General features: G+C 43.1%; 1 pseudogene; it reads left to right on the top strand.

The window, feature by feature from the left end:
- Nucleotides 1-1,185: 1,185 nt before the first annotated feature.
- LOC140465946 (uncharacterized) lies at nt 1,186-17,806 on the top strand (annotated as a pseudogene).
- The last annotated feature ends 2,249 nt before the right edge of the window (nt 17,807-20,055 follow it).

Genomic DNA, 20,055 nt, shown 5'->3' on the forward strand with positions numbered 1-20,055 from the left:
AGTTGAAATGTATGGGATCTTTGTGATGATGGGGAATATGTGGTTGGAAGCTCATCTTGGGGTGAAATATTTCATCATGTTTAAGAACAGTCTGGTTTAGCCTCAGCCAGTTATCAGGGAGAGGGATGAAATCAGTGGTGAGAGAGTGGAATGTGGCTCCCAGCCAGGATTGACATTTAGCATTGTCTGACTAAATGTGGTCTACACCCCTTTTCAGGCCGGGGCAGATATGGCAGCAGAACTGAGCTATGGACTAACTGCTGTATTGAGACAAAGTGCGGAGAACTTTATCTATTATCAAGCAAACTACAGTGATAAACTCAGACAGTTATTTACAGGCGAATGCGGGTTCTGCTGCTTATCTTAATAACTAGACAATAGAGCAATGAAATGACTTATAATCGCTTTTTTCAGCCTCTGTCTTGAAGCTTTCTCTCTCTCTCTCTCTGTGTCTCTCGGGCGTTTATCTTCTGATTCTGGCTGGTTTCCCTCACACAAACCTTTGTTGAAAGTCACTTTTATCCTTGTCCTTTTCTGATTAACCTCCCCCTCTGCCCAGTCACAGTTCATTCGCCTCATTTAACCACCTTCTGGATTAGTGGTGCTGGAAGAGCTCAGCAGTTCAGGCAGCATCCGAGGAGCAGCGAAATCGACGTTTCAGGCAAAAGCCCTTCATCTGGAATCGAAACGTTGATTTCGCTGCTCCTCGGATGCTGCCTGAACTGCTGAGCTCTTCCAGCACCACTAATCCAGAAGGTGGTTTCCAGCATCTGCAGTCAGTGTTTTTACCTCATTTAACCACCTGATGTTCTGCACATTCAACATTATTCTGTTTTCCTCTTAAATATAGCAGCTTATTTATAAATATATTTATTACATTTATTTCACCAACATTATCGCTGACAGAGGAGCGTCAAGAGCCACCTTTAAGCGTTTAAGTCTTAAAATCCCAGGATCTCTAACCTGGCATCTTTCCGATCGAGTTTTGTTTATCTCCGGGACCGAAAATACAACATCCTCTTCGTGACAGCAGGAAACACTGCGCATGCTCCAACTCCCATGAGGCCCCTGGGTGATTGATGTCAGCGCTGGACCAATAAGAGGACGGGGTGGAGCTGGAAGACCCGGCGGTGGTTGGTCCTCCAACCATTCAGAGTTAACGAGAGGCGGGAGTAGTGTAAATCACGTGATCGTCCTCGCGGACAGTGCAGTATCGCTCAGACCAGGGTTTGGTCTGTGAGGTAAAGATGGAAAAACAGCAGAAAGTGGGAGGGAAATTATGTTAGTATCGGCTGAGAAGTTTTACAAACAGTTGGTGCATGTCGGAAAACACAAACTTGAAACTTCCATGTCCATGTTTGCAGGAAACTTAAATACGCCTCAGATGGCGATAGGCCCGAGTGACCGCCACCATCTTTATTGGGGGCAATGATTCGCGGGACACGTGCGAACAGCAGCGGGGCGCATGCGCAGCCTCCACAGGGAGAGGGTGATGAGGCAGAGCAATTTCAAAACAAGAGAAAATCTTCTGGATACCTTTCCAGATTGTGGGGTTATCTCTGCTAACATTGCTCTGCATCATCTCTGTGCTCCCTGATTACCTCTGTCAATATGTAACTTCATCACTTTCAAATGATGGGTATATTTTAGCTCTGTTTGTATCTTAGTGTTACTTTCACACACCTTTTGTAAATTACTTTTCCACTGCTGCCCACCCCTGACTATGTGCTGCCCTCTTACCAAATTTTCCACAATATCTTTTGCAGTCGGAGGTTGTTTTTCTAGTGAGAGAGTCCATTTTCCTTCCATCTCTGGTCATCAAATTCTACAACATTTTCATTCCATGTGATTCATTTTGCACTTCCTACAACAGTTAGTTGTTGTACCTACAGCTCAGCGAGCAAACCTATACCCTAAACCTCAACCTGAGCTACAAACCTTGCAACAACAGTTAGTCTGTTTCTTCCTCCACAGATACTAGTGATCACTGCCAAAGCCCTGTTGCCTGTGGAAAAGATGATGTTTAACCTTCTTGTATTGTTGCTGTTCATGTGGTGAAGGTGCTCCCACAGTGTGGTTTGGTAAGGAGTTACAGATTTTTCATCCAGCAATAGTGGAGAATTAATGATAAATGTCCAAATCTATGAGCAATTTACATTTTTATCATGTTTATAATTTCACAGAAATATTATCAAGGGACTTTTGACATAACACAATAGATGTAAATATTAAGTCAGATTACCAAAAGCACTACTAAATAAGCAGGTTTTCAGGAATATCTTAAAGGAGGAAAGCAAACTTGAGAGGTTTACGGTGGGAATTCCAGACTGTGTTGCCTTGGCAACTGTAGAAGCAGCAGCCAATAGTGAATTAATGAAAAAAACATAATGAAGAAACATTCGTTTCTGGAGTCTGAAACAAAATGAATTGTTGAGGTCTTAAGGGTTGTGTGGTACAGGGAGATGGGGATAGTCACAGCCAGGAATTAAATCAAGGGTGAGAATTTTAAATTATTGTTGCTTATAATAGGAGCCTTTGTAGGTCAGGGAATGCAGGGGTGATGGGTGAACAAGGTTTGGTACACGTGGGCAGCAGAATTTTATATATTCTTGTGATTACAGAGAGGGTGAATGTGGGAGGCCAACTGGGAGTGTGCTTGGATAGTTAAATCGATATTTAACAAAGGAATGGACTTTTTATTTGTTATTTACATAAATGATCCGAATGCGAATGTACAAGGCACGATTAGTAACTTTGTGGATGATACAAAATTAGGAGGTATTGTTGATACCGAAGAAGTTAACCAAAAAATTAGAGGGATCAGATGGGGAAGTAGGCTGAGGATTAGCAAATACAATTCAATACAGATAAGTGTGATATGTTGTACTTTGGAAAGTCAAACCAAGATAGGATTTACACAATAAATGGTAAGGTCCCAAGAAGCACTGTGGAACGGAGGGACCAGGACGACAAGTACATTGTTCTTTGAAAGCAGTGTCACAGGTAGACAGGCTGGTGAAGAATGCATTTAGAATGTTACCCTTCATTGGTTGAGGCATTGAGTAAAGGAGTTGGGATGTTCTGCTTCAGTTGTAGAAGTCGTTGGTGAGGCCTCACTTGGAGTGTTATGCATAGTTTTTGTCACTTTGTTTTTAGGAAATATATAATTAAACCATAAAGAGTGCAAAGAAGACTTACGAGGATGTTGCCAGGACAAATAGGCCTGAGCCATAGGGAGAGGTTGGCCAGGACAGGGGGACTTTATGCCTTGAAATTTAGGAGAATGAGGGGTGACCCTATTGAGGTGTATAAAACCATGAGAGGCCTAGAGTGGATGAACGCATATAGTTTCTTTCCCAAGGATGGGAAATTGAAAACTAGAGGGCATAGGTCTAAAGGTGAGAGAGGAAACATTTAAGAAGGACTTGAGAGGCAACTTCTTCATACATATGGTGTGCACATGGAATAAGCTGCCAGATAAAGTGTTCGAGGTAGGTACAGTAGCAACATTTTTAAAAAAAAGCATTTGGATAGGTGCATGGATGGGAAAGGTTCAGAGGGATATGGGCTATAGGGCCTTATTACTGTATGGCCCTATTACTCTATGACTGGGCTGTCACCCTCACCTCACCTCTGGAATTCAGCTGTTTGTCAGTTTGTGAATCAAGTCTGGAACACGATCAGGAACTGAGTGGCCCTGGCGGAACCCAAACTGAGCATTGCTGAGCAGGTGCTGCTTGATAGCATTGTTGACGACACCTTTCATCACTTTTCTGATGATACAGATGGAGAGGAAATTAGCCAGGTTATATTTGCCCTGTGTTTTTGTACTGAGCATACCTGGGTGATGTTCCACATTGTTGGTAGATGCCAATGTTGTAGTGGTACTGAAACAGCTTGGCTTGGTAGGCGGCAAGTTCTGGAGTAAGTGTCATCAGTATTATTGCCAGAATGTTGGCAGAGCCAATAGCTTTTGCACTATTCATCCATTTCTTGATATTATTTGAAGTGAATCAAATTGGCTGAAACCTCGCAACTGTGATGTTGGGGACCTCTGAAGCAGGCAGAGATGGATCATCCATTTGAAACTTCTGGCTGAAGCTTACTTCAAATACTACAGTCTTATCGTTTGTATGGATAGGTTGGGCTCCTCCATCAGTACGTGTGGGGATATTTGGTGTGCTTCCTCCAGGGAGTTGTTTCATTGTCCATCATCATTCATGACTAGCTATGGGAGAACTGCAGAGTTTAGATCTGATCCATTGGTTGTGGGATTGCTTAGTTCTATCTTCGATTACTTACAGTGTGGAAACAGGCCCTTCGGCCCAACAAATCCACACCCACCCGCCGAAGCGCAACTCACCCAGACCCATTCCCCTACATTTACCCCTTCACCTAACACTACGGACAATTTAGTATGGCCAATTCACCTAACCTGCACATTTTTGGTCTGTGGGAGGAAACTGGAGCACCCGGAGGAAACTCACGCAGACACGGGGAGAATGTGCAAACTCCACACGGTCAGTCACCTGAGGTGGGAATTGAACCCGGGTCTCTGGTGCTGTGAGGCAGCAGTGCTAACCACTGTGCCACCGTGCTGTCCATCTCTCGCTGCTTATGCTGTTTGGCATGTAGGGAGGTCCTGTTTGGCAGCTTCATCAGGTTAGCACATCATTTTTAAGCCTTGTGCTGCTCATGGCATGCCCTCCTATACGATCCATTGAACCAGGGTTGATCCCTTGGCTTGATGCTAATGATTGAATGCAGGATATGCAAGGCCATGAGATTTCAGATTGTTCCGGAGTACAATGTTGCTGCTGATGACCCACAGTACCTCGATAGATGCCCACTTCTGAGTTCCTGCATCTGTTCGAAGTCTGTCCAGTTTAGTACAGTGATAGTGCCACTTAACACAATGACGTGCTCTCAATTTTAAGGCATGGCTTTGTCTCCAAAAGGACTGTGCAATGGTTGCTCTTATCAATGCTGTACTGAACGGTAAATTGGTAAGGGTGAGTTAAGGTATGGTTTCCCCTCTAATTGATTGCCTCACCACCTGTTGCAGACCCAGTCCGTTAGGACCTGACCAGCTCCATCAGTAGTTCTGCTGCCAAGCTCCTCTTGATGGTGAGCATTGAAATCCTGTGCCCAGAATATATTTGGTACCAATTACACCTTCAGTGCTACCTCCAAGTGTTCAGCTGAGTACCAATTCATCAGCTGAGGCAGGATGGTATTTGGAAATCAGCTGAAGCTATGAGACTTCCTGGTGTCTGGAGTCAATGCTGAGTACTCCCAAGGTAAATATTCCTGTCTGTACATCACTGTCCATCCTCTGCCTGGTCTGTTCTGCTGATAGGATAGACATATCTAAGGATGGTGATGGTGATCTCCACTCAGTGTCTGCAAGGTCCGATTTCGTGATTATGTCAGGCTGTTGCTAGTCTATGAGACAGCTGCCTCAATTTTGGCACTAGATCCCAGATGTTAGAAAGGAAGACTTTGCAGAGTCACGAGGGCTGATCCTGTGGTTATATTTTCTAGTGTGCTAGTAGATGTCATGTAGTACACCCAGTTTCATTCCTTTGTTGAGATTTTGCAGTCATTAATACAACTGAGTAACTTGCTGGGCCGTTGTGAGTGGCCAGATTTCTTTTCCTGAAGGACACTAGGTATTTTTTCTGCTGTTGACAATGGTTCCATGGCTATCAGTAGTTTCTTAATTCCAGATTTTTTAAAATTGAATTCATATTCCACCATCAACTGAGTTGCGATTCGAACCCCAACTTTTGTTGTACATTTTAATATTCTGGACAAAATTTAAACACATCAGATTTGTTTACTCATTTTTAATATCACTAACACAGGTTTTGTTTATTTCCAAAATGCTGTCCATCATCCTGTCTCCTCCATCCTCCCCTCCAATAACAAGAGTGAGGAATAGATGGAGGTTCTTTGTTATTAAGATTGAGACAATCTGATCAGCAGCCTCTACTGCATCCCTCCTTCTACTTGCCCACCAAGCCAAACTGCCTCGCATGGTGCTTCTCATATTAGTGGTGCTGGAAGAGCACAGCAGTTCAGGCAGCATCCAAGTAGCTTCGAAATCGACGTTTCGGGCAAAAGCCCTTTAGTCCGAAACTCACATCTTTCTACGTCTCCTGTCAAGCCTTATCAGAGTTCATCTGAACCCTTTTACCCTATTCCTGGTTAACTACAAACATTCCAATTCTGTTTCTCTTTTCCAATTCTCCTCCTCCTCTTCACTCCCGCATGCCAATTCACAGGTATTGTTGTTTGTTCTGTCTGTCTCTCTTTTCTGGTTATGCCTTTTTCACTTGTTCTGTTAAAACAATATTTGACCTCACCATTTTTGGAAAATCATGCTGCGCATCCACTCTCCTTTTCCTTTCTGAATTTGTTCTTCATAAAGGATCTGTTCTTGGCCCTTCATCTGCATATTGCCAAGACGTAATCGTGACCAAAAACACAGTGTCAGGTTTCACATATCCACTGATAATGCTCAGCTCTACCTCACCGTCACTCCTCTGCGTTGCTCCACTGTTACTCAATTATCAAACTGCTAATCACATGTCCATTACTTGATCAGCTGAAATTTCCTCCAGTAAAACTTTGAGATGGTTAAACCATTGCTTTCAGTTATTATTACAAATTAGTTTCCCTTGCTGCTGAGTCCCACCCTCTTGCTGGGAACTGCCTGAGGCTGAGTGACACTCTTCACAATATTGCTCTTATTTCTGACCCCAAGGTGAGCATCTGATGGTGCATCTGTTCAATCACAAACACCAAAAATTTCAATCTCTAAAATTTTCCTTCTATCCATCTCACCTGCTACTGAAACCCTTACCTATGCATGTGCTGCCTTAAACTTGACAATTCTGAAACATGACTTTTGATTCCCTGTCTGAGACTCTCCCATGATGGGAAACCTCCTCTCAGCACTTACCTTGTCAAACCTGTCAAGAATCCTGCATGTTTCAATTAGATCATCTCTCATTTTCCAAAATCCTGTGAATAGATTCTCAACCTGTTTAGCCTTTCTTTAAAAGCTAATCCCTCCAAACCAGGGATCATCCCAGTGAATCTTCTCTGAAACGCCTCCAACAAAGTGATATGTTTCCTTAAATTAGGGGACCATAACTGCTTACATTACTACCAAAGTGGTCTTGAACTTGCCTTGTACAGTTGCACTAAGACATAGACTCCAAATTCTTATACTGCAAGCACCTTGAAATAAAGGACAACATTCCATTACCCTTCCTGGTTACCTGTTGCACCCTTGTGCTAGCTTTTCGTGTTTCTTGCACAATTAGTTCAAAGTTTCCGTGGTGCAGCTTTCTCCAATTTTCATCATTTAAATACTACTCTGTTCTTTTGTCAACTCCTCCAAACTAAATAACTTCACATTTTCCCACATTATACTCCATTTGCCAACTTGTTGCCCACTTATGTAAATATCTCTCTGCAAACTGTTTGTAACCGTCTGGTAACTTGACTGTTGCACCTTTTCTATGAGATCCTCCCTCAGTCTTTGAAATTAGGAGCGTGGACCAGCAAGGCCCATATATAATCGCTTAAGATTAATGTTTAATGTTTGGAATTACTGGGAGTGGCTTGTTGCCTGTTGTTTAGAGTGGAGACAACTTGTCCACCAAGTTGTGTTAGCTTTTCACACCCAATCTCTTATTGATGAGGCAGAGGGACAGCGCAGAAGGAAAGCAAAGGCAGGAAATCCTGCTGTCTGCATCTCACTAACTCTTGGAAAATTCTGTCTCAGGTGTCAATGATCTGCTGATTTGTTCAGTCCCGTGAAGACCCAAGGCAGAAACTCGTAGAAACCCACATAATATTCCCCAGAATTGACTGCTGGCATCCACAAAAGGTAATGTGCGACAGGGAAAATGCATGGTCATCCTCGGTTAGGAGGACAGGATGGTGTGAATTTCATAGAGTCATAGAGGTATACAGCATGGAAACAGACCCTTTGGTCCAACCCGTCCATGCCAACCAGATATCCCAACACAATCTAGTCACACCTGCCAGCACCCGGCCCCTATCCCTCCAAACCCTTCCTATTCATATACCCATCCAAATGCCTCTTAAATGTTGCAATTGTACCAGCCTCCACCATATCCTCTGGCAGCTCATTCCATACATGTCCCACCCTCTGCATGAAAAAGTTGCCCCTTAGGTCTCCTTTATATCTTTCCCCTCTCACCCTAAACCAATGCCCTCTAGTTCTGGATTCCCCGACCCCAGGGAAAAGTCTTTGCCTATTTATCCTATCCATGCCCCACATAATTACGTAATCCTCAAAAAGGTCACCCCTCAGCCTCCGACGCTCCAGGGAAAACAACCCTAGCCTGTTCAGCCTCTCCCTGTAGCTCAGATCCTCCAACCCTGGCAACATCCTTGTAAATCTTTTCTAAACCCTTTCAAGTTTCACAATATCTTTCCAATAGGAAGGAGACCAGAATTGCATGCAATATTCTAACACCCTTGACTGATAGTGATTGATTTTATGAACTTGTGTTCCAGGATATTACAAGTGGACTTGCGAGTGGGACTCTCGATATAATTGTAACACCAAACTCTGACAGACTTACTCAATTTATTAAGACCTGGACATTCACATTGTGTGACAATATTGTGTTCCAGGTCATTCCCACTTGCTTTACCAAATTTCTACCTTTAATCACCTTGTTCTCTCGGTAGATCTTCCCTAAAATCTTCAATATCTATCTGTAATCCTTTTACAATCAGCTGATGAGTACAAGTTTTATCATCTTAATGTATATCTTTTGTAAACATTATCACAGCTCCCCTCAATTTCCTTGACTACAAGGAGAACAATCTCCATTTCTCCAAACCCCTGATTCCCCAATGTCTGTTTGTTTTCTATAAGGTACAAATCAGGATTATGCTGGAACATTCTCGATTTGCCTGCAGCAGTATGGTCCCCAACAATATTAAAGAAAGTGAACATCATCCAGGACAAAGCACTGTGTCAGAATGGTGTCACATCCGCCACCTTCAACCTTCCCTCTCTCTACCAACAGGGCACAGTGGCATCACTGTAAAAGTTAAAATCATTGTTGTCCTACCAGACCTCTCTCATTTGGCTGCTTTGTCATTACAGAGAGAGATGACTGGTGGTTGTTTAACCTGAAGGTTGCGAAGGAGAGTCCACCTATATTTTCGACGTGCACTAGCAGCATTTCCAAATCACATGAATGAATAATGCAAAAAAAAATCCTAACCATGCAAATAAAATGACTCTTCTTACAAACCATTTTGGTAAATCTCCTCTGCACCCTTTCAGGGACCCTGCTATCTCTCACAATGTGTGTTACTCTTTGGTTTGCACAGACTCAGATGCTCTGCATTGCTGCGTTTGATGTCTTCAGTAACAATTGCACTGAATCTCACTGGCTGTAAGGGTTTGTAGATGCTGAAACCCTGATAACATTTAAGATGTATTTAGTTGCAAGCTGGTGATGCCAAGGCAGGCAAGGCTATGGGCGAAGTGCTGGGAAATGGGATCAGAACAGTTAGGTGGTTGTTTTTAACCAGCACAGACCCAATTGGCCATGGCGCTTTTTATTATTGTAGACCTCTGACACACTTAGGAATATGACAAGCAATATTTGAAATCAGTTGAGAGATGGAGATATTATAATAGATAACACGTGATTGGTCAGTGTTTTGGGAGGAAAGTGAGGTACAGAGATGGAGCAATTTAGGAGGAAATTCTAGAGCTTGAAGCCAAGGAATCCGAAAATGCCACCATCAAGTGGAGAAATTAAAATGGAGTATCCTCATAAGGATGGTATCAGAGGAATGTATGTATTGCAGAGATTTTGGAAGCTGGCGAAGATTATAGAGATAAGGAAAGGTGTGAGGTTGGAGGAGGTCACAGAAATAGGGAGGATTGTAAGACTGAAGGAGACTTAGATGAGGTTTATGAGGATAGAGACAATGACAGAACGAAGGATGGTTGTAAAGTTTGGAGGAATTTACAGAGATAGGGAGGGTTTTGAGGCTGAAGGAACTCTTACAGAGACAGTAAGAGTTCTGAGAATCGAGGGTGATTCCTGCGACAGAGAGGGTGGTGAGGCCTGAGGGTTATTCTCACCATAGGGCGGGCAGTGAGGCTGTGGTGGGGGGGGAATTCCCACGATAGGAAGGTTGGTGTGGCTTGAGGGCAGATTATCCACTGTGGTGTACTTAGAGCACGTAGACTACAGCAGTTAAAGAAGATAGTTCATCACCACTTTCTTCAAGTCAAATAAAGATGGACAATAAATGTTAGTCTGGTCAACAAAGACCAAATATGACTTAAAGACCCATATATAAATTAAAATATGATGAATTTCTGTTTTGTGGACAGCAAGCAGAAACTCTGACAACTCTCCTTGAAGCTGAATAGGTTAAGCAATGATTTTAGTTGAGTTGTTGATGTGTTTCCAGGATATTAGTTTGCAGAGAGATAGAGAAATTATTAACTTTGTGACAATGTTTGTTCACCACAGAACACAACTTTCAGATAATTGGCAAATAATGCAAGTTGAAAATGTGAAGATTATTTGACTCGAGGGTCTGAAGATCTAGAACAATCTGAACAGCAGCTGGATGCAAATTCTGCAGTTATTCTCAAAAGAGATTTGGAATTTAACTTTTCAAGGAATGATTGGGAGGGCTATGGGCAAATGGCAGGGGAATTGGGACAGATTTGCAGCATCTCTAGGGTGAGAGTAAAGCTTTTGACAAGGTTTCACATGGTCAACTAATGAGTACAGTGAGGTCATGTGGGACTCAGGAAGAGCTTGCCAGTTGGAAACAAAGTTGGCATTATGGTAGGAGACAGAGCATGGTAGTGTCGGCCTGTGACCAACTGTTCCACAGACATCGGTATGGGGGTCCATAGAATCCCTACAGGCCCTTCGGCTCAGCAGTGAGTGGGTCCACTTTTGTTTCTAATTTATGTTAATGGTTTAGGTGAGAACATGGGAAGCAAGGTTAGTAAATTTGCAGATAATACTAAAATTGGCCGTATAGTGGATCGTGAAGGTTATCTAAGTTGACAAAGATCTTGATCAATTGGGTCACTGGGCTGAGGAATGGCAGATCGAGTTCAATTTGGATAAATGTGAGGTATTTCATTTTTGGTAAAATAAACAAGGGTAAGACTTATATAATTAATGGTTGGTTCCTGGGTGGTGTAAAACAGAGAATCCTTTGAAATTTGTGTCACAAGTGGATGGAGTGGTTTAGCATACTTGCTAAATTGTTTAGCATACTTGCCTTCGTTGCTGAGACATTTGAGTATAGGAGTTGAGAGGTCATGTTAAGGTTATGCACAACATTGGTGAGGCCTCATCTGAAGTAATGTGTCCAGTTCTGGTCGTCCTTTTACAGGGCGAATATTATTAAAATGGAGAGGGTTCAGAAAAGATTTACAGGGATGTTGGCGGGAAATAGAGGGCATGAATTATGTAAATAGACTGGAAAGGCTAGGACTTTTTCCAACAGAATATAGGAGGCTGATGAGTGATCCTATAGAGATTTTTGAAATCCTGACGTTCCTCGATTATGTAAATAGCAAGGGTCTTTTCTTTAGGGTGGAGGATTTCAAGACTAGGGGCCATATTTATAAAGTGAGAGGAGAAAGGGTTTAAAAATAGATATGAGGGGCAACTTTTTTTTTTAAAAGGGTGGTTCATGTGTAGAATGAACATCCAGAGGAGGTGGTGGATCCAGGTCCAGTTGCAACATTTAAAAGGCACTTGGCTAAGTGCATGAACAGGAAAGGTTTGGAGGGATATGTGCCAGTTGCATTAAGTTCTACATTGGAGTAAGGCCAACTTGGATGGTATTAAGTAAGAACTTTCAAAAGTTGATTGAGAGAGGCAATTCATTGGTAAAGGGATGGTTGGAAAGTGGGAGGTCTTCAAAGATGAGATAAGGAGAGTCCAGAGACAGCATATTCCTGTTCATGTGAAGAGCAAGGCTGATATGTGTAGGATGACTAGAGAAATTGAGGCTCTGGTTAAGAAAAAGAAGGCCAGGAATAGACTGCAGGAATCGAGTCAATCCCTCAAGGAGTATAAGGGCAGTAGGAGAATACTCGAGGAAAATCAGGAGGGCAAAAGAGAGACATGAGATACCTTCGGCAAATAGGGTTAAGGAGAATCCAAAGAGATTCTTCAAATACATTAAGGACTAAAAAGCAGTTAGGGAGATAATAGACCCCTTGAAGATCAATAAGGCTGTCTGTGTGTGGAACTGCAGATGTGTGAGATAGTAAATAAGTATTTTGCATCAGTCGAGGATAAGGAAGCTAGGGAAACAAATAGTGATGTCTTGAAAAGTGCCCCTATTACAGAGGAGAATGTGCTGGACGTCTTAAAATGCATAAAGGTGGATATATTCCAAGCACCTGATCAAGTGTATCCATGAAATCCAGGGGAAGATGGGAAATAACTGCTAGGACCCTTGTTGAGGTGTTTATATTGTCACTGCCACTGGGTGGCTAATGTGATGCCATTATTTAAGCAAGTTAGTAAGGAAAAGTGAGGGAACTATAGACTGGTGAGCCTGATGTTAGTGGTGGGGTAAATTGTTGGAGCGAAGTCTGAGGGACAGGATTTACAAGTATTTGAAAAAGCACAGACTGATTAGGGGTCGTAAGCATGACTTTGTATGTGGGAAATCCTATCTCACTAAATTGATTGAGTTTTTTTGAAGTGGAGGAGTGCGGAGATTCTACAGAATTATAGAGCTGGTATAGAATACAGGGTTGTGGAGGGCATGAGTCGAGTGATTTGATAACAAAGATGAGAATTCTCGAATTGACTTCGCATACTGCTGCTGGTATTAGACTGAGTTTTGAGAATATTTTTTAAATTCGAAAGAGATGCCAGGCCTTCAAGTGTATTATTCTTGCAAAACTTTAAATAAATTATTTTTTCAGCAACCCTTCAAAATGTCATTTCAAACTACATTAATTATAAAGCATCTCGTAACATTGTCAACTAGGGATGTTCAGGGTTAACTTCTTTCTGGATTAGTGGTGCTGGAAGAGCACAGCAGTTCAGGCAGCATCCGAGGAGCAGTAAAATCGACGTTTCGGGCAAAAGCCCTTCATCAGGAATACAGGCAGAGACCCTGAAGCATGGAGAGATAAGCTAGAGGAGGGTGGGGGTAGGGAGAAAGTTGCATAGAGTACAATAGGTGAGTGGGGGAGGGGATGAAGGTGATGAAGGTCAGGGAGGAGGGTGGAGTGGATAGGTGGAAGCAAATGTGGCTGTGGTAGCGAGTTTGTTTCAGGACATGGTTGAAGAGCTTCAGGGCAGAGGAAATGACCTGGGAGTTGCAGTGGGAGAGGGACTCCCTGAGATTCTTGTAGAGAGAGGAGGAAAACTTCTTCAAGGCAGGCATCCTTGCAAAAGGATTCGCAGTAGGGTTAAAATCTTCTTGTTGAGTGAGTCGACCTAAAAAGGTTGACTGTATTTGAAATTGAAATTGTACATTGTTCTTCTGGAATTTGTGATGCATTTTAGCTATTAATCTACGTTATTGTTCTTGGTGCATTTTGATTCTCACTGGGGAAAACTAAATAAGTGAATACAGTTCACTCCGAGCGGTTTATGAACTGGAGTTAAACAGTGGCTCATTTGCCCTCATGTCTCATGTAATTTAGTGTCAAACATTGTTTTTTATAATTAATCCAGTGAAGTGTCTCGAGATGTTATATTACAGTTTGAGTTGTACACTAATACCGATTGTTATTTCAAGTAGATAGAATAGTGAAGAAGGCGTTTGATATGCTTTCCTTTATTAATCAGAGAATTAAATACAGGAGTTGGGAGGTCATGTTGCGACGTACAGGACATTGGTTAGGACACTGTTGGAATATTGCGTGCTGTTCTGATCTTCTTCGGAAAGATGTTGTGAAACTTGAAATGGTTCAGAAAAGATTTACAAGGATGTTGCCAGGGTTGGAGGATTTGAGCTATAGGGAGAGGTTGAACAGACTGGGACTGTTTTCCCTGGAGCGTCGTAGGCTGAGGGGTGACCTTACAGAGGTTTACAAAATTATGAGGGGCGGGGATATGATAAATAGAGAAAAGCTTTTCCCTGGGGTCAGGGAGTTCAGAACTAGAGGCCATAGGCTTAGGGTGAGAGGGGAAAGATATAAAAGAGACCTAAGGGGCAACTTTTTCACACCGAGGGTGGTGCGTGTATGGAATGAGCTGCCAGAGGAAGTTGTGGAGACTAGCACAATTGCAACATTTAAAAGGCATTTGGCTGGGTATACAAATAGGAAGGGTTTGGAGGGATATGGGCCGGGTGCTGGCAGGTGGGACTAGATTGAGTTGGGATATCTGGTCGGCATGGACAGATTGGACCGAAGGGTCTGTTTCCATGTTATACATCTCTATGACTCTAAGTGACAAAGAAGGTTGATAAAGACAGAGCAGTGGACATGTCTATATGGACCCCTGCAAGATATTCATTATGGTTCAATATAGTAGGCTGGTGAGCAGGCTAGCTATTTGGATACAAAATTGGCTTGAAGGTAGGAAACAGGATCATGGTGGAGGGCGTTTTGTTCCAGACTGGAGGCCTGTGTATAGCGGTGTGCCACTTTGATTCGTGCTGCATCCACTGCTTTTTGTTATTTATATTAATGATTTAGAGTGAATATGTGAGGAATGGTTAGTATTTTTGCAGGTGACGTCAAATTGGAGGTGTAGTGGACGGTGAAGAAGAATCTGTCAGAGTACAATGGGACCTTGATCTGATGGGCCGATGGGTGGAAGAGTGGCAGTTGGAGTTTAATTTAGAAAAATGTGAGGTGTTGCATTTTGGTAATACAAATCAGGCCATACTGAGACACTTGAGGTAAGGTGCTGGGGAGTATTGCCGAACAGTGTCTTTGGGGTGCAGATGCACTGTTTGTTGAAGGTGGATCGCAGGTAAACAAGGTAGTGAAGATGATGTTTGGTATGCTTGCCTTTATTGGTTAGTGCATTGAGTACAGGAGTTGGAATATCGTGTTATGACTGAATAGGACATTGATTATGCCACTTTTGGAGTACTGTGTTCAGTTCTGGTCTCCCTGCTGTTGGAAAGATGCTGTTAAATCTGACAGGGTTCAGAAAGGGTTTACAAGGATGTTGCAAGAATTTGAGAGTTTGAGCCATAGGAAGAGGCTGAGTAGACTGGGGGTATTATCCTTGGAGCATCAGATTTAAGGGTTGACCTTATAGAAATTTATAAAATCGTGACGGGCATGGATAGAGTGAATAGCCATGGTCTTTTTCCGAAGGTAGGGGAGTCCAGATCTAGAGAGCATAGGTTTAAGTGAGAGGGGGAAAGATTTAAAAGGACTTAAGGAGCAGGCGCTGGTGTGTGTGTACAATAAGCTGCCAGAGGAAATGGTGGGGGCTGGTATATTTAACAGGCATCTTGATAGGTACATGATCAAGTAGGGTATGGAGGAGTAAGGGTCAAATGCTGGTAAATAGGATTAGATTAATTCAGTTTAATTTATGCTTGAATGAGTTAGATGAAAGGATGTATTTCATGCTGTACAACTCTTACTCTGAACATTTTGTTTTCATTTCAGAATTCCACAGTTTTATTTCTATACCATTCTTAGCCTTCAAAGGGATCGAAAGGCATTGGGAGAAAACAGGAACAGGGTTGGGGTGTACATCTATAAAATGGCCCCCTCCCCAGCTCTCCCATCACTCCTCTCTGTAGTTTTTTGCAAACAGTGACAGGTTCCCTTCCCGAAGGCTATTTAGAAAGGAGTTTGGTTTTAATGATAATGCAGCAGTTTCCGCAAGTGCCAGCTCCACAAGTGACCAGAGAATTTCTCTCAGTTTCACAACCTGAGTGTGTTCTTCTGCTTTCTCGCTCACTGCTTTTGTTTTATGTTTGAAAGGTCGGTGTGCAGTTAGAGAATTTGAACCGTTTTGCATACAAATCTGACAGTCATTCTGTTTATCACAACCTAATTATCTCAGGACTTTGAAACATTGAAGGAAAGAGCACTGTTCACACTGGGTAGAAACACATATTCTCTGTGGGTGCAAGAGTTTGTGAAGATTCATCTGAAATGTCTAAACACCAGCACAGTCACATTGGGGAGAGACTATGGAAATGTGTAGACTGTGGGAAGGGTTTCCTTTACCCATCCCAGTTGGAAACTCATCAACGGAGTCACACTGGAGAGAAACCATTCACCTGCTCTGATTGTGGGAAGGGATTCACTTCACCATCCAGGCTACTGATACACCAGCGAGTTCACACTGGAGAGAAACCGTTCACCTGCTCCGATTGTGGGAAAGCATTCACTCAGTCAACAAATCTACGAACACACCAGCGAGTGCACACGAGAGAGAGACCATTCATCTGCTCTGATTGTGGGATGGGATTCACTCAGTCATCCAATTTACTTAAACACCGGCGCGTTCACACTGGAGAGAAACCATTCACTTGTTCTGAATGTGGGAAGGCATTCACTCAGACAACTCACCTGCTGATACACCAGCGAATTCACACTGGAGAGAGACCATTGACATGTTCCGTGTGTGGGAAAGGTTTTGCTGACTCAAATTCCTTGCTGATACACCAGAGAGTTCACACTGGGGAGAAACCATTTACCTGCTCCGAGTGTGGGAAGGGATTCACTTGCTCATCTAACCTATTGAGACACCAGAGTGTTCACAATGGGGAGAGACCATTCACCTGTTCAGAGTGTGGGAAGGGTTTCAATCGGTCATCCTACCTGCTGGAGCACCAGCGAGTTCACACTGGAGAGAGACCATACACCTGTTCCAAGTGTGGGAAGGGTTTCAATCGGTCCTCCTACCTGCTGGAGCACCAGCGAGTTCACACTAGAGATATGGACCATTCACTTGCTCGGAGTGTGGGAAAGGATTCACTCAGTCATCCAAACTGTTAACACACCAGCAAATTCACAAAGATTCACAGTTGAAGGATTTTGCTTTCACTCATACTAATGAATGATCCATGGTTTAGGGCTGTTTGTGCAAATGTTATTAATTAAAGGTCCTGATATTGTAGATAAAATGTACATAACAGTTGTGTATTTGTAAGGGAGATTTTGGAAATGATCACTGTACATCAGTGTCACTGTACATCAAAGTATTGACACTGAGTAAGATTGTGCATCTGCTCAGTGGAAAGGAATTTCCTGGTTCATCAGGATTGGATAACCACCAATGAATTTCTCAGTATGGGTAGTTCTCATTTAAAGTGGGTTCCAGTAGCACAATTTGGCTATGACATGGCTGAAGAGCTAGGAGGGAATGGTATTTTTGAGAACGCTTACCTCTGTTCACAATAACGTGATTCCAGCATGTGTTGTTTCACTCACTTCGTTCTGCACGTGCCGATGTCAGCTGCCGTTAGAGCGTGTGGGAGGTATAATACTATCCTTTGAGCAGCTTCATATCAAAAATTAAACTAACAACTGTTCATTGTTGTACCTCTGAGAGAAAAATATTCTTGTATAATTCCTGTATAAGTCCTGTACAATTCCTGCAGGACTGCATTACTCTTGTACATACCACCCCGAGAAACAGTCAGAAGATAATTGACCACAACCGTCCACATCTGCAACCACAACTTTACCTGAAGGTGGTGATGATAACTCTCTGTCCCTGCATTAACAATATTGTTTCAATGTAATGTGTTAAATTTACTTTTGTCAATAAATATGAATCAAACCTTCACTCAGGTTGTCCTATATTTTGGCTTTTGGGTGATTTTTCCAGTGATCAGGAGTGATTTTTCTTTGTTGGTCTGCCTCCTAGCCCCACTTTTCCCATCGGCCCCATTATTCCTATTAAGTGAGGTTTCACGAGAATGCAACCACGGCATTATAGGAGAACTGTTGTGGTTCTGTTCGCCGAGCTGGGAATTTGTCTTGCAAACGTTTCGTCCCCTGTCTAGGTGACATCCTCAGTGCTTGGGAGCCTCCTGTGAAACGCTTCTGTGCTGTTTCCTCCGGCATTTATAGTCGCCTGTCTCTGCCACTTTCGGTTGTCAGTTCAAGCTGTCCGCTGTAGTGGCCGGTATATTGGGTCCAGATCAATGTGTTTGTTGATAGAGTCTGTGGATGAGTGCCATGCCTCTAGGAATTCCCTGGTGTTCTCTGTTTGGCTTGCCCTATAATGGTAGTGTTGTCCCAGTCGAATTCATGTTGCTTGTAGTCTGTGTGTGTGGCTACTAAGGATAGCTGGTCGTGTCGTTTCGTGGCTAGTTGGTGTTCATGGATACGGATCGTTAACTGTCTTCCTGTTTGTCCGATGTAGTGTTTTGTGCAGTCCTTGCATGGGATTTTATACACTACATTAGTTTTGCTCATGTTGGGTATTGGGTCCTTCGTTCTGGTGAGGTGTTGTCTGAGCGTGGCTGTTGGTTTGTGTGCTGTTATGAGTCCTAGTGGTCGCAGTAGTCTGGCTCTCAGTTCAGAAATGCTCCTGATGTATGGTAGTGTGGCTAGTCCTTTGGGTTGCGGCATGTCCTCGTTCCGTTGTCTCTCCCTTAGGCATCTGTTGATGAACTTGCGAGGGTATCCGTTTTTGGCGAATACCTTGTATAGGTGTTCCTCTTCCTCTTTTTGCAGTTCTGGTGTGCTGCAGTGTGTTGTGGCCCTTTTGAATAGTGTCTTGATGCAACTTCGTTTGTGTGTGTTGGGGTGGTTGCTTTCATAGTTTAGGACTTGGTCTGTGAGTGTGGCTTTCCTGTAAACCTTTGTGGTGAATTCTCCGTTCGGTGTTCTCTGTACCATTACGTCTAGGAATGGGAGTTGGTTGTCCTTTTCTTCCTCTCTAGTGAATCGGATTCCTGTGAGAGTGATGTTGATGATCTGGTGTGTGTTCTCTATTTCTGTGTTTTTAATGATTACAAAGGTGTCATCCATGTATCTGACCCAGAGTTTGGGTTGAATTTGTGGTAAGACTGTTTGTTCTAACATTTGCATTACTGCTTCTGCTAGTGAGTCCAGAGATCAGTGAGCCCATGGGTGTTCTGTTGACAGCTCGAACTGACAACCGGAAGCGGCAGAGACAGGCCACTATAAATGCCGGAGGAAACAGCACAGAAGCGCTTCACAGGAGGCTCCCAAGCACTGAGGATGTCACCTAGACAGGGGACGAAACGTTTGCAAGACAAATTCCCAGCTCGGCAAACAGAACCACAACAACGAGCATCCGAGCTACAAATCTTCTCCCAAACTTTGATTATAGGAGAACTACCTGTAACTATAGGGATTGGTTTTTGAAACTACTGTTACCAATATCCAAACCATGTTTATTGAGCTTGTTTATAGTGATCATAGATCATCATAAAATACCTACAGTTTGGAAACAGGCCATTTGGACCCTCAAGGCCACACCTACCATTTGAAGAGCATCCTACCTAGACCCATGCCCCTACTGTATCCCTGTAACCCTGCACATCCCTGGACACTGTGGGCAATTTAGCATGACCAATCCACCGAGCCTACACGTCTTCAGACTGTGGGAGGAAACCCACACAGACACTGGGAGAATGTGCAATCATCACGCAGTCACCCAAGGCTGGAATTGAACCCAGGTCTCTGGCACTGTGGCAGTAATATTAACCACTATGCAACCATGATGTTTATATACACCATATGTCTGGTTACCTATTTGGGAGAAAAATGATGGAAATAGTTTTTGTTAAAACTAGTGTGCATTAAATCTTTAGATAAAGCAGACTCATTTATTTTGACGAGCTCGCCATCTTCATATCTCCTCAGTCTTTATTTCCGAGAACTGAAAGGCATCTGTGAAGTTTGTCACTCAAAATGAGACAGACAATCTTCATGCTTCACGTGAGCAGTTATAGAGTCATAAAGATGTACAACACAGAAACAGACCCTTCGATCCAACCCTCCATGCTGACCAGATATTCCAATCCATTCTAGTACCACCTGGCAGCACTCGGCCCATATCCCTCCAGACCCTT

The sequence above is a fragment of the Chiloscyllium punctatum genome, chromosome 42 (genome assembly GCF_047496795.1).
Source record: "Chiloscyllium punctatum isolate Juve2018m chromosome 42, sChiPun1.3, whole genome shotgun sequence".
Classification (NCBI taxonomy): Eukaryota; Metazoa; Chordata; class Chondrichthyes; order Orectolobiformes; family Hemiscylliidae; genus Chiloscyllium; species Chiloscyllium punctatum.